The sequence below is a fragment of the Phyllostomus discolor genome, chromosome 5 (genome assembly GCF_004126475.2).
Source record: "Phyllostomus discolor isolate MPI-MPIP mPhyDis1 chromosome 5, mPhyDis1.pri.v3, whole genome shotgun sequence".
Lineage (NCBI taxonomy): Eukaryota > Metazoa > Chordata > Mammalia > Chiroptera > Phyllostomidae > Phyllostomus > Phyllostomus discolor.
Window position 1 is genome coordinate 71,689,068 of NC_040907.2, and position 15,014 is coordinate 71,704,081.

The following is a 15,014-nucleotide window of genomic DNA, read 5'->3' on the forward strand; positions in this document are numbered from 1 at the left end:
TCCAGGAGGCCCATCTCAGATTGAAAGATACAAACTAAAAGTAAAGGGATAGAAAAAGATATTTCATGCAAGTGGAAAAGAAAAAAACTATGGTAGCAGTACTTGTATGAGACAAAATAGACTTTAAACTACATAATGATAAAGGGAACAATCCAATAAGAAGATATAACCCTACTAACCCTACTGAACAGTTATGCATCCAACATAGAAGCACCTAAATATGTGAAGCAAATCTTGATGGACATAAATGGAGAGATCAACAGAAATACAGTCATAGTTGGGGATTTTAACACCCCATTGACTTCAATGAATAGATCTTCCAAACAGAAAATTAGCAAGGAGACAGCAGCCTTAAATTAAGATTAAATGGATTTAATTGATATCTTCAGAGCATTTCATTCCAAAGCAGCAGAATGTACATACATTTCAAGTGCACATGGAACATTTTCTAAAATAGACCACATGTTAGGACACAAAACAAGTCTCAGTAAATTTAAGAAGACTGAAATTATATGAAGCATCTCCTCTGACTACAATGCTATGAAACCAAAAATAAATCACAAGAACACTGAAAAACATGCCAAGACATGGAACATGTTATTATACAATGAATGGGTCAACAGAGAGATCAAGGAAGAAATCAAAATATACCTTGAAACAATTGAAAATGAGGACAGAACAATCCAAAATCTGTGTGACAGGTATAAGCAATAGTAATAGGGAAGTTCACAGCATTACAGGACTATAGCAAAAATAAAAACAAAACAAAAAAAGATAAACATAAACAAAAAGATCAAATAAACAATCTAAATTTACCCTTAAAGGAACTTGAAAAAGAACAAGAAACAAAATGCAAAGTGAGTAGAATGAAGGAAGATCAGAGCAAAAATAAATAAGATAGAGCCTGAAAAAGTGACATGAAAGATCAATGAATCCAAGAGCTGGTTCTTTGAAAAGCTAACAATATTAACAAACCTTTAACCAGACTCATCAAGAAAAAAAGAGAGAGGATACAAATGAATACAGTCACAAATGGAAGAGGAAAAATAACAACAGACACCAAAGAAAAACAAAGGGCTGTAAGGAAGTATTATGAACAACTATATGCCAACAAAATAGACAGCGTGGACTAATAGATAAAATCTTAGAAACATACAATCTTCCAAAGCTAAATCAAGAACAATCAGAGAGCCTGAATAGACAGAAAAAGCCTATAGCTAGTGAAATTGAAGCAGTAATCAAAAAATTCCCAATAAAAAAAAAGCCGTGGACCTGATGGTTTCACAGATGAGTTTTACCAAATATTCCAAGAAACACTAGCACCTTTGCTTCTCAAACTATTTCAAAAAATTCAAGAGGAGAGAAGGCTCCCACGCTCATTACACGAGGCCAGCATTATCCTAATACCAAAACCAGATAAAGACACTACAAAAAAAGAAAATAATAGACCATTATCCTTCATGAATTTAGATGCTAAAATCCTCAACAAAATATTAGCAAACTGAATGCAGCAATGCATCAAAAAGATCATACACCATGATCAAGTGGAATTTATTCCAGGAATGCAGGGTTGGTACAACATTTGCAAGTCAATAAATGTGATAGACCGCATAAACAAAATGAAGGATAAAAACCACAAGATCATATCAACAGGTTCAGAAAAAGCATTTGATAAAATCCAGCACCCATTTATGATAAAAACTCTCAGCAAGAGGAAACATACCTAAACATAATAAGGGCCATATATGACAAACTCACTGCCATCATTATACTCAAAGGATAAAAACTACAGGCATTCCCATTATTTGGGAATAAGACAGGGATGTCTGCTTTTACCTCTTATTCTACATAGTACCAGAAGTCTTATCCACAGCAATCAGACAAGACATAAAAGATATCCAAACTGGAAAGAAGTAAAACAGCCTTTATTTGCAGATGACGTGATACCAAATACAGAGAACCCCAAAGATTCCGCCAACAAACTACTAGAACTGATCAATGAATTAAGCAAAGTAGCAGGATACAAAATTAATATCCAGAAATCAGTTGCATTTTTGTATGACAATAACAAACTAACAGAAAGGGAAATTAAGAAGACAATCCCATTTACAGTTGCTACAAATAGAAGAAAATACCTAGGAATAAACCTAACCAAGGATGTAAAAGACCTGTAGTCAGAAAATTTCAGGACACTGAAAAAGGAAATTGAAGAAGATACAAATAAATGGAAGCACATACCATGTTCATGGATAGGAAGAATTAATATCATTAAAATGTCCATTCTACCCAAAGCAATCTATAGATTCAGTGCAGTTCCTGTCAAGGTTCCAATGATGTATTTCACAGAACTAGAAAAAATACTTCAAAAACTTATATGGAACCTCAAAAAGTCCCACATAGCAACAGCAATCCTGAGAAAGAATAGCAAAGTTGGAGGAATCACACTACCTAATATCAAACTATACTATAAGGACATAGTAATCAAAACAGCATGGTACTAACATAAAAACAAATAGATCAATGGAACAGAATAGAGATCCCAGAAATAAACCCACACCTTTATAGTCAATTAATAATCAACAGGGGAAACAAGCACATACAATGGGCTAAATGTAGTTTATTGAATAAATGTTTTTGGGAATATTGGACAGATATATATGAAATGAAACTGGAGCACATTCTTATACTACACACAAGACTAAATTCAAAACAGATCAAAGACTTAAATGTTAAATCTGAAACCATAAAAATTGTTGAAGAAAACATAGGCAGCAAAATCTTATACATTACTCGTAGTAATATTTTATTGGGTATCTCTCCTCAGGCAAGGGAAACAAAAGAAAAAATAAACAAATAGGGCTCTATCAAACTAAAAAGGTGTTGCACAGCAAAGAAAAGCATCAACAAAATAAAAAAGACAACCTACAGCATGGGAGAACATATTCACTGATAAATATGATAAGGTAAATATCCAAAATTTATGAAAAACTTATAAAACCCAACACCAAAAAAAAACAAAACCCAATTAAAAAATGGGCAAAGGACCTGAATAGACACTTATCCAAAGAGTATATACAAATGGCCAATAGACGAATGAAAAGATGCTCAACATCACTAATCAGAAAAATATAAATTACACTATAATGAGATATTGCCTCAGAACTTAAAAATCTCTAAATATTTCCTGAAACCCTAGCTTTTGCAAACTACATGCTAAAACATCTGGCACCAGATTTAGCTGCTTTTTCACTAGTTGCTCCAGTGCAAATAATTTTTCCCAAGGACCAAATTGTAGCTGTTATTGTAGGTTTTCTAAGCTTCATTAGTACTTTTCCAACATTACACTTATAAATTACATTTGCTCTCTCCAAAGCAATCTTTCTTGAGTTGAAATGGCATCTTGTTCTAAGCACCTCTCCTCCAGTCATCTGCCCCCTGCTCACTCTTCCCACAGCCCACCTAGCTCTGCACCTGGCACTCAGGCCACCCAGTTGTTCACACTCCCACCCCCCAGCCCAGGGTTGCCTATCCCAGAATAGTTTTGGCCCGCATTTCCCAGAGAACCATTTTATGTACCTGTTGGCCATTTGTATGTCTTTGGAAAAATGCATATCTACTTAGTTCCTCTACCTGTTTTTAATTGAGATTGTTTTTTGCTATTGAGTTGTATAAGTTTTTTTTATATTTTGGTAACTAATCCCATGTCAGATATATGATTTGCAAGTATTTTCTCCCATTCTGTAGTTTACCTGTTCATTTAAAAGATTATTTTTTAACGAACAGCAGTCTGCTTTTTAAATTGTTTAATTTTCTTTTAGAGAAAGCGGGGGAGTAGGGGAGGAGAGTCCCTTTAACATTTCATATGGTGATGATGAACTCCTTTACCTTTACCTTATCTTGAAAGCGTTTTATCTACCCTTCCAATCTAAATGATAGCTTTTGAATTCTTTCACCCATTAGTTGTTCTGTGGTTTGTTTAACCTTCACATGACTATAGTTTTCCAGTTTTCATCTTAAAATTGATTTCTAACTTTATACCATTGTGGTTGGAAGATGTTTGATTTGAGTTTAGTTTTTTGAAAATATAGTAAGTCTTTTTTTGACCTAATGTACGATCTGTCCTGGAGAATGTTCCATCGTGTGCTTGAGAAGAATGTGTATATTCTTGTGTTGGATGAAATGTTCTGTAAACATCTGTTAAGCCCATTTGATCAAACGTGTAGTTCAACCCCAGTGTTTCCTTATTGATTTTCTGTCATCATGATTTATCCATCAGTGAAAGTGGGATATTGAAGTACCCTGCCATTATTATATTGCTGTCTATTTGTCCCTTCAGGTTTGTTAATATTTGCTTTATATATTTAGGTGCCCCTATGTTTTTTAAGTACCTAAATATTTACAAATGTTAAATCTCTCATTAGATTTACACGTTTATCATTTTATAATGGCATTCATCATCTTGTTTTTTTTCCTGATAAAAGTATAAAATACACCAGTTTCTTTTGGTTTCCATTTACATGGAAGGTATTTTTATATGTCTTCACTTTAAGTCTTTGTGTGTCCTTAAGACTGAAGTTTCTCTAGGCAGTATATAGTCGAGTTTTATTTTTTAAATCCATTCTTTCTCTCTCATTTGATTGGAGAATTTAGTCTATCTATATTTAAAGTAGTTATTGATGGGTATGGACCTACTACTTCCATTTTGTTAATTGTTTTCCAGCTGTTGTTAGTTCTTTTGTTCCTTTCTTCTTTTGCTCCTGTGATTTGATGACTTTCTGCAGAGGTATGCTTAGATTCCTTTCTCTCTCTCTCTCTCTCTCTCTCTCATTTTTGTATTTACTGTAGGTTTCTCTTTTGTGGATACCATGAAGCTTACCCACAGTATCTTACAAGTCTGTGTTAAGCTGATAAGAAACACATATTAAACTACAAACACATATTAAAGCTTTACATTTTACTCTAGCCTCCTCAATTTTCCTTTTTTGGATGGAAAGTTGAGAGTTTGTGGATGGTTGCAGTAGCGTTGAGGTTTAAGAAGGAGTAGGATTTAAGTTGTATGAGGACGAAAGGGAAGATTTTTTCTGATTTCTGTAGAACTCCCATTGTTTCTCCCCTGGAGGAAGAGGCATTGTGATAGAAGGAAGTAAGCTTTACCCAGGGTCAGAGGCCAGCAGTAGCCAAACTATGCATGTTATGTGTTAGTGATAGCTAGCTCAGTCATAGCACAAAGCCTTTTTTTTTTAAGATTTTACTTATTTATCTTTAGAGACAGGGGAAGGGAGAGAGAATGAGAGGGAGAGAAACATTGACATGTAAGAGAAACATTGATCAGTTGCCTCTTGCATGCCCCCCCACAGGGGACCTGGCCTGCAACCCAGGCATAAACCCTGAGTGGTCATTGAACCGGTAACCTTTTGGTTTGTGGGATGATGTTCAACCCACTGAGACACACCGGTCAGGGACTCAATTTTACATTTTTGATGGCATTAGTGTCCATTAACAAACTATTGTAGCTGTTGTTATTTTAATACTTTTGTCTTTTAACCTTCATACTAGAATTATAAGTCATTTACCTACTACCATTACATTAGAGTATTATTAAAGTTAACTGTATGTTTATCAGTGAGATTTAAAGTTTCATGTGTTTTCTTGCTAACAAATAGTATCCTTTCAGTTCAGTGTGAAGTCGCTGTAACATTTCCTGTAAGGCCAATCTAGTGGAGATGGATTTCTTCAGTTTTTATTTATATAGAAAACTATCTCTTTTTCAGTTCTGAAAGGCAACTTTGCTAGGAATAGTTTTCTTTCTTGGATTTTTTTTTTCTTTTAGGGTTTTCAATATGTCATGCCTTCCTTTCTGGCATGTAAAGTTTCTCTGACTGTGAAAGTGGGTTTCCCTTGTATGTAACAAGTCGTTTTTCTCTTGTGGCTTTTAGGTTCTCTCCTTGTCTTCAATTTTTGAGGATTACATTATAATGTGTCTTAGTGTGGGTCACTTTGGATTCATTATATTTCAAAATTTATGGGCTTCCTGGATCTGGATGTCTGTTTCTTTCCTCAAGTTAGGGAAGTTTTCATCCATTATTTCTTTGGGGTTTTTTTAATTATATTTTATTGACTATGCTGTTACAATTGTCCCAATTTTTCCTCCTTTGCCTTCTTCTACCTAGCACCCCTACACCCTCAGGAAATCTTCACAGCTTTCTTCATGTCCTTTGGTCATGCAGGTAAGTTCTTTGGCTACACTATTTCATACACTGTACTCCACATCCCTGTGGCTATTCTCTAATTACTAATTTGTACTTCATCCCCTTGCTTCTTCACCATTCCTCCACACTACCCTCCCATCTGGCAACCATCAAAACACTCTCCATCCATGATTCCGCCTCTGTTCTTGTTTGCTTAGTTTGTTTTTTAGATTAATTTGTTGATACATGTGTGTTTATTGCCATTTTATTGTTCATAGTTTTGATTTTCTTTTTCTTACATAAGTCCCTTTAACATTCTAGATAATAATGGTTTTCTGAAGATGAACTCCTTTAGGTTTTTGTTTGTTTGTTTGGGAAACTCTTTGTCTGCCCTTCAATTCTAAATGATATATTTGCTGCGTAGAGCAACCTTGACTGTAGGTCCCCATTTTTCATGAATTTGAATATTTCTTGTCAATCTTTTCTAGCCTGCAAAGTTTCTTTTGAGAAAACAGCTGACAGTCTTATGAGAACTCCCCTGTAGGGAATTAAGTACTTTTCTCTTGCTGCTTTTAAGATTCTCTCCTTATCTTGAATCTTGGGTAATGGAATTATGATGTGCCTTGGAGTGGGTGTCTTTGTATCCATCTTGTTTGGAACTCTCTGCTTCCTGGAATTGCATGTCTATTTCCTTCACAAAATTAGGGAACTTTTCTTTTCTTATTTTTCTTTAATACAAAGTTTTATTTATTTTTATTTTTTAAAAACTTTTAAATTTATTTACTTTTAGAGAGAGAAGAGAGGGAGAGAAGTATCAGTGTGTGAGAGATATTATCAACTGGCTGCCTCTCTCAATCAGTTGCCTTTCACATACCCCCAACTGGGGACCAGGCCCATAACCTAGTCATGTGCCCTGACTGGGAATCAAACCAGTGACCTTTTGGTTCACAGGCTGGTGCTCAATCCACTGAGCCACACCAGGCAGGACAGTGAATTTTTCTTTCATTATTTTTTCAAACACATTTCCAAATGCTTACTCTTTCTTTTCTCTTTCTGGCACACCTATCATGCAAGTGTTGGAATGCTTAAAGTTGTCCCAGAGGCTCCTTACACTGTCCATGTTTTTTGGATTCTTTTTTCTTCTTGTTCTGATTGCTTGTTTTTTGCTTCCTTATGTTTCAATCATTGATTTTATTCTTGGCTTCATTCACCCTACTGTTGTTTCCGTGTGTGTGTGTGTTTAGAGAGGGGGCAGGGAAGGAGAAGGAGAGAGAGAGAAACATAAATGTGTGGTTGCCTCTCATACACCCACTACTGGGACCTCGCCCACAATGCAGGCATGTGCCCCTTTGGGAGTCAAACCAGCAACCCTTTGGTTTGCAGGCCTGTGCTCAATCCACTGAGCTACACCAGCCAAGGCTGTTTCCCTGCATGTTGTTCTTTATTTCAATTAATGTGTCCTTCGTTTTTGACTGGATCTTTTTATGCTGTTGAGGTCCTCACTAGGTTCCTTGAGCATCCTTATAAACAATGTTTTGAACTTTGCATCTGACAGAATGCTTATCTCCATTTTGTTTAGTTCTTTTCCTGGAGTTTTGATATGGGTTTTTTTGTTTTGTTTTGTTTTGTTTTGTTTTCATTTGGGCCATGTTTCTTTGTCTCATTTTGGTAGCCTCCCTGTGTTTGTTTCTATGTATTAGCTAGAGTTGCCATGACTCCCTGTCCTGGTAGAATGGCCTAATGTACAGGTGTCCTGTAGGGTCCATTGGCACAGTCTCCCCTATCACCCATGCTGGGTACTTGAGGGTTGCCATTCATGTGGGCTGAGTACACCCTCCTCTTGTGGTTGAGCCTTGATTGCTGTTGGCAGGTCAGTGCTAGGGATTTACCCAGGCCAGTCAGCCACAGGGACTGGCTATGAGGACTGAACACCAATCTCCACCCTCCATGAAGATTGACTGTGCAGGGGCAGGGTAGTAGTATTCCAGTATGGTCCATAGATGTTCACTGGCTGCACATGCTCTGTGGTTTCCCTGATGGTGCAGGTGTAGGTCAGTGCCCCCACCATGTTTTCCCTAGGGCCACCCTGCAAGAGCTGCAAAGCAGTCTGCAAATGACTGCTAGTTGTGCTGGGCTTGGAGGTTCCCAGGAGAAGCCAAGCTATGAACCTAAACTAGCTACTGCTATTTCTGGGCCTGCAGCCACTTAGCAAGAGGTAAAGGGGCCAGGGGCTCACTGAGGCCTGCTGTTGCTTGTTTCAGAGGATTTAGGAAGTTGTGAAGCATGAGCCAAGACCAGCCATTCATATGGATGGTTAACAGTTTGGTTGGGCCCATAAGTTGGGTGGGCTGGAGGCTCAGGAGATCTCCAAAGCAGGGCAAACAGTGTTAGCCAGGTTCACAGAATCTCAGATATGGTACCCACCTGCTGGGTGTGTGGCTCTGTGGTGAGAAGGTTCAGAAAAGAAACATTGGCTTCTGCTTGCCTTTCCTCTGGGAGAAAGGCACCTCTTGCCTTGATGCCAGACACTTCAGTTCTTCCCCATATGCCACTGGTGCCTTTCAAGCTGCTACCCCAGTGCTGGAACTTAGCAGGAGTGAGTCTGATTAAACTGTATGCGGGTTCTTTAAGAAGAACTGCTTGGGACTCCAGAAGTTTTTTCCACTGATTAAATCCCTGCTGGTTTTTGTAGCCAGAAGTTATGCGTACTTATCTTCCTGGCATTGGAACCCTGGGTTAGGTTTCCCGGCATGGGGCTGGGACTCCTCACTCCTGAGATATCCCTCCCAAATTTTCATCCACCACACATGGGTGTGGGACCAGTCTGTTCGACATCTGTGCCCCTCCTACCAGTCTGGATGGATGTGGTTTCTTTAACTTCATAGTTGTCAGACTTCCATTCAACTCGATTTCTGACAGTGCTGAGTGGTGGTTTTCCTATAGTATAGTTGTAATTTTGATGTGGTTGTGTGAGGAGATGAGCTGTATAACTTAAACTTCTCTCTTGACTGGAAAGTCCTCCATTTATTTGAATAAGCTTTGCGCCTGCCTTTTTCTCTTCTCTCCTTTAGGGTCCCTGTAATTTGTATGTTCATTTGCTTGATGGTTCCCATTAGTTCCTTAAGCTATCTTCACTCTTTTTTATTTTTGCTTCTCTGATTGGTTGAATTCCACTGCCTTCTTTTTGAGTTCACTGATCCTTTCTTCTACTTGATTGTGTCTTCTGTTGAGCTTCTCTACTGAATTGTTCAGTTCAATTTTTGTATTCTTTACTCTGTGATTTCTGTTTGGTATTTTTTGTCTCTTTGTTGAAATTATCAATATGCTCATTATTCTCCTCACTTTGGTAAGCCTCTTTATGTTGGTTATTTGAACTCATTGTCAAGTAAATCACCTGTCTCTTTAGGTGTTTCTTAGGTATTTTCTATCAGGTGTTTCATTAGGATATGTTTCTGGAGTTTTAGCTTATTCTTTTGTTTGGAGCATATTCTTCTTTCTTCATTTTTCTTGACTCTCTGTGTTGGTTCCTGTGCATTAGTTAAAACAGCTACTTTCCCTAGTCTTAATAGAGTGGTCTCATGCAGGAGATGTATTTTATCATTCAGCCTGGCCTGAGCTTTTTGTTGTCTTTTAAACCTTTGTGATTGTCCAAACAGCATTCTTTGCTGTTAGTGGCTCTCAGTAGCTGAGGATGTGCTAAGACATGTTAGTATGCACAAGAGGAAGATCCTCCATCCAGGCCGATTGGAAACTGGGCTCTCAGGCAGCAGTTGGAAAAGTATGTAGTCAGGGCTCTTCCAGGGAGAAACTCAGATACGGGCTTTTTGCCCATTTCGTCAGCACTGGGCCTGTGTATATAGCTGCAAGGGATTGCTCCTGTGCCCATTAAGAACTGCTTCTTTTTTTTTTAATATTTTATTTATTTATTTTTAGAGAGGGATGGGAAGGAGAAAGAGAGAGAGAGAGAGAAACATCAATGTGTGGTTGCTGGGGGTTGTGGCCTGCAACCCAGGCATGTACCCTGACTGGGAATTGAACCTGCAACACTTTGGTTCGCAGCCCACGCTCAATCCACTGAGCTACACCAGCCAGGGCTGATTTTAAGAACTGCTTCTTTATTTGCTACATTCTGTTGGACTCATGAATGCATGAGTTGGCTGTCAGAGCCATACAATCCAAGAGTCTGTCCCAGGGGCAACAGCTTCAAAATCTGGGGTACCAGACATGTGTACAAGCTCCTTCCAAGGAGATGCTGGCCATTTGAAGCAGACTCAAGAGAGAAAGCAGAGGATGTGTCCATCAGCTTCCCCCATCTCTGGAAAGGATCACAGTCTGACCCTCAGGCAACAGCTTTTCAAGTATGAAAATAGGCTCTTTTCAGGGAATAACTGGGAGATGGGCTTTTTTTTGCCTGCTTCTTTGCTGAGTCCTATGGGTATAACCATGGTCCATTCTCGCAAGCCTGTTAACTGCTTGTTTGCTATATAGTCTTATGGGTCTCATGGATGCAAGCCCTTTTGGCTTTCAGAGCCAGGTGTTTTGGGGGCCATCCTTTAGGTGGGAGTCTTAAAAGTTGGAGAACTAGATTTGAGGTCCAAACTGTTTACTTTTCTGGGAGAACCTGGGAATCAGGCGGTCAGTCCCATTGTATGGCTTTATGATGGGTGTAGGGTTTATAACTCCTTGTGTAGTTGTAGATTTGGTGTGTCATGGGAGGAGCCTCCTATGTTGCCATCTTGGACCTGAACTTTTACAAATACAGACTTAATCATATTGTTTATTTTAGAGGGTTTTATAATTGATATATTTAAAAAGTAGGAGCATTTTTCAAAATCACTAAAGTTCCTTTAAAAATCATAAATTAAGAAATGCAAGATTGTATTAAAAAATCTTTTTTACTGGACTTGAGTATGTATGTCCCTTTTCAAATAGTCCATTGCTACTTATTTGCCCCTGCTGATAATGGCAGTTTATTCTCAGATTTGAAATTAATCCTACTATTGATGTCTAGAGAGAAAAATGTTAATATTACTTCAAAATTGCCAATATGTATGTTTGACATGGTCAGTCAAGACCTTAAAAAAGAACAATCCCACTGTTAGTTGTAAAAATAAATTATTTTATATCAAAATGGAAGTTACTGAAAAGCCAAAAATCTCAGTCAAATAATAATACCTTAGAATATTTCTAGTTACTAAGCTGAACACTTAAATTTCTGATTTAACATACCTTGATATGCACAGTACCAGAGGAAAGCTGAAGAGACAAAATCTAAAAGTGTTTTGATTGAACACTCTGCTTTTATTGAAACATTAATAGAGCTAGTATTCTGGGGATTGATAACATTTATACAGAATTATAAAACTTCACTGTGAAAAACTGACTAAAATTTTAAAGATTCTGTGTTGTGTATTTCTTGTCACAGTAGTTATCTCTGCCCATTTGTTAGATATTATCAATGAAATAAATATAATTGTATTGCCCTTATCTATTACTCAGAAGTTTTTAAGTTCAACTACTTTGAAAATTACCAAAAAAGCAGCAAGTATAAAATGAACTATACATGTAGAGATTGTAGAACATGTACTATGATTAGCTAATATTCCAGTCAGAAAATAGAATTTCTTTGTTTTCTGACACTAGCTCTCAGAGTCAATATGAACTGGCTTTAAATTTAGACTGAAAAGGAGTTTAAGAGAATAAGGGAGAAAGAAATAAGAAAAACTAATAGAAGAGCAGAAGCTGGCATAACTATAACAATTAGAAGTAGCTGTAAATAATGGGAAAAAAAAGAAGTAGCTGTAAATAATGGAAAGCATTTCCATTAATAGCAACATTAAATACAGAGAACAGAAAAAGAAGTGAGAGAGAGGAGAATAACAGTATTAGAAGCAATTGATCTTTCCATCTCACTTCCTTTAGTATCCTAATAAATGCCTAGTATTTGAGTGCAACTGGAGCCAGAGCAAAGCTAAGACCTTTTTCTGAGAGCCCTAAAGACATCATTATATTATGGCACACTACAGTAATGATTACAGCAGTGACCTTCTTTGAGTCTTAAGAAAAAGTTGAATGATGTTTAATGTATTCAATATAGTACATTTTATTATAAAAGTTAGATGTTAAACTGTAAGTTAAATGGAATCCTATTTTCTGAGATACTACATTTCTCAATTATGGCTAGATAACATACAGAGTTTAAAATAAAAACAAAACTCATAATCACTGGCCAGCATGGCTCAGTTGGTTGGTGGTCATCGCTGGTTCAATTCCCAGTTAGGAAGTTCGATTCCTGAGTTGCATGTCTGGTCCCAGTAGGGGTGTGTGCAAGAGGAAGCTGATTATTTTTTCTGTCTCACATCAATATTTCTCTCCCTCTCTCTTGCCTTCCCTTCCCTCTCTCTAAAATGAATGAGCATGTCCTCTGGTGAAGATAAAAGAAAAAAAACTCCTCACATAACCTTAATATATGTATCAACTCTATAACTACTTTATTAATTATAAGAATGTGAATACAAGACTTACTACAAAAAAAATGGCCGTGTAGCCACTTAGAAAGTTAATCTAGGTAAAATGATATAACGACGTCAAAGAATTGAAATATATGTTAAACTTTTCATTTTGTAATATATGCTATGATTGTGACAGTTATGAACAGTATTTTTAGGAAAATAGAAAGTATTAGAGTAAAAGTAGCTGATTTAGAAATTTATATCTTATGGATACTCATAAGAAAAGGAGAATGTATTTGGAGACTACTACACATATTACTGAATTTTTAAAATTAAAATGTCTTCTCTTAACTTTCTTAGGCACTATGATTTTTTAATGTATGCAGTTTCATCCTTAGAGTCCCCTAATTGGGCCAGAAGACCCAAATAAAGGACATAAAAAATAATAGAAATGAAAAGTTCATTTAATAAGGATTGATTTATTAAATATTATTAATCACTTTATTAAAGATTTTTCTTTGAAAAATGTCTAGCATACTAAAGCTTTCTTGTAATGAGGACATATAAAGCAGAGTAGTAGCTAATATACATTTATTTCCTAGTAGAAATTCTGAAGAGAGTTTTTTGTGTGTGTGTGTATATATATATTAGATGAACAAAAGATAGTGTATCTTTACAATATGTAGAAAAATTTTTAGGTGCAAGATTTAAGTCTTGACTAGAAAATGATATTGCCATTAACACCAAGAAGAAAAAAATTCTTTTTTTTTTTTTTTTTAGTTTTTTTTCTTTCTTTTTTTTTCCTTTTTTTTAAATATATTTTATTGATTATGCTTTTACAGTTGTCCCATTTCCCCCCTTCTCTCCCCTCCACCCACATTTCCCCCTTTAGTACATGTCCATGTGTCATACTTATGAGTTCTTTAGTTTCTACATTTCCCGTACTATTCTTGCCCTCCCCCTATCTATTTTCAACCTACATTCTATGCTACTTATTCTCTATACCTTTTCCCTCTCTCTCCTCCTCCCACCCCCTGCTGCTAACCCTCCATGTGCCCTCCATTTCTGTGGTTCTGTTCCTGTTCTAATTGTTTACTTCGTTTCTTTTGGTTTTGCTTTAGGTGTGGTTGTTGATATTTGTGAGTTTGCTGTCCTTTTACTATACATGTCTTTTCTTTATCTTCTTTTCTTAGATAAGTCCCTTTAGCATTTCATAAAATAAGGGCTTGGTGATGATGAACTCCTTTAACTTGACCTTATCTGAGAAGCACTTTATCTGCCCTTCCATTCTAAATGAGAGCTTTGCTGGATAGAGCAATCTGGGATGTAGGTCCTTGTCTTTCATGACTTGGAATATTTCTTTCCAGCCCCTTCTTGCCTGTAAGGTCTCTTTGGAGAAATCAGCTGACAGTCTGATGGGAACTCCTTTGTAGGTGACTGTCCCCTTACCTCTTGCTGCTTCTAGGATTCTCTCCTTCGTTTTTACCTTGGCTAATGTAATTATGATGTGCCTTGGTGTGTTTCTTCTTGGGTCCAACTTCTTTGGGGCTCTCTGAGCTTCTTGGATTTCTTGGAAGACTGTTCCCTTTGCCAGATTGGGGAAGTTCTCCTTTATTATTTGTTCAAATACGTGCTCAATCTGTTGCTTTTCCCCTTCCGATTCTGGTACCCCTATAATTCGGATATTGGAACGTTTAAAGGTGTCTTGGATGCTCTTAATCTTTTCCTCAATTTTTTGAATTCTTATTTCATCATGCTTTCCTGCTTGGTTGATTGTATCTTCCTTCTGGTCCACTGTATTGTTTTGAGATTCATATTCCTTCCTTTCACTATTGGCTCTCCTCCGCGTGTCTTCCTGCATCTGTTTTATGGTACTCTGCATTCTTTCATCTAAATTTCGTCCAAAATCCACCAGTTCCGTGAGCTTTCTGATCACCAGTGTTTTGAACTGCGCATCTGATAGATTGGCTAATTCTTGGTCGCTCAAAAGGATGAGTCCTGGGGGACTGATCTGCTCTGGTGAAAACATGGTTTTGTTTTTTTTCTCCGTCTCTCCTTTTTTTTTTTTCAGTCTGGTTGCTCTTGTTACGGTGGGGGGCGGAGCCTTAGGTGCTCACCGGGGCTGGGCACCCCGTCGCTAGATTGTGACGTTATACGTGGGGGTGGGGCGGGAGCGGGGCGGGAGAAAACAGTGGCGGTAGTTCCGTTCCCCTGGACTCAGACCCTTGTCTGGGCTTCCGGGCCGCGAGTTCTGCCCTGGTCCACAATCGCTGCCCCTCTGGGTCTGCCAGCCACAGCTTGCGTACTCAGGGATCACCCCTTCCTTCTTACGCGCCCGATGGCTTTTGCGCCGATTTCGCGCCAAACCTTCCCC

At 37.5% G+C, this 15,014-nt stretch overlaps 1 protein-coding gene across 3 annotated transcripts in view; it reads left to right on the top strand.

Annotated features, from left to right (window-relative positions):
- The window catches only part of CCDC18 (coiled-coil domain containing 18), a 122,830-nt gene that overhangs the window by 98,298 nt on the left and 9,518 nt on the right, over positions 1 to 15,014 (top strand). The gene's annotated exons all lie outside the window — the stretch shown is intronic.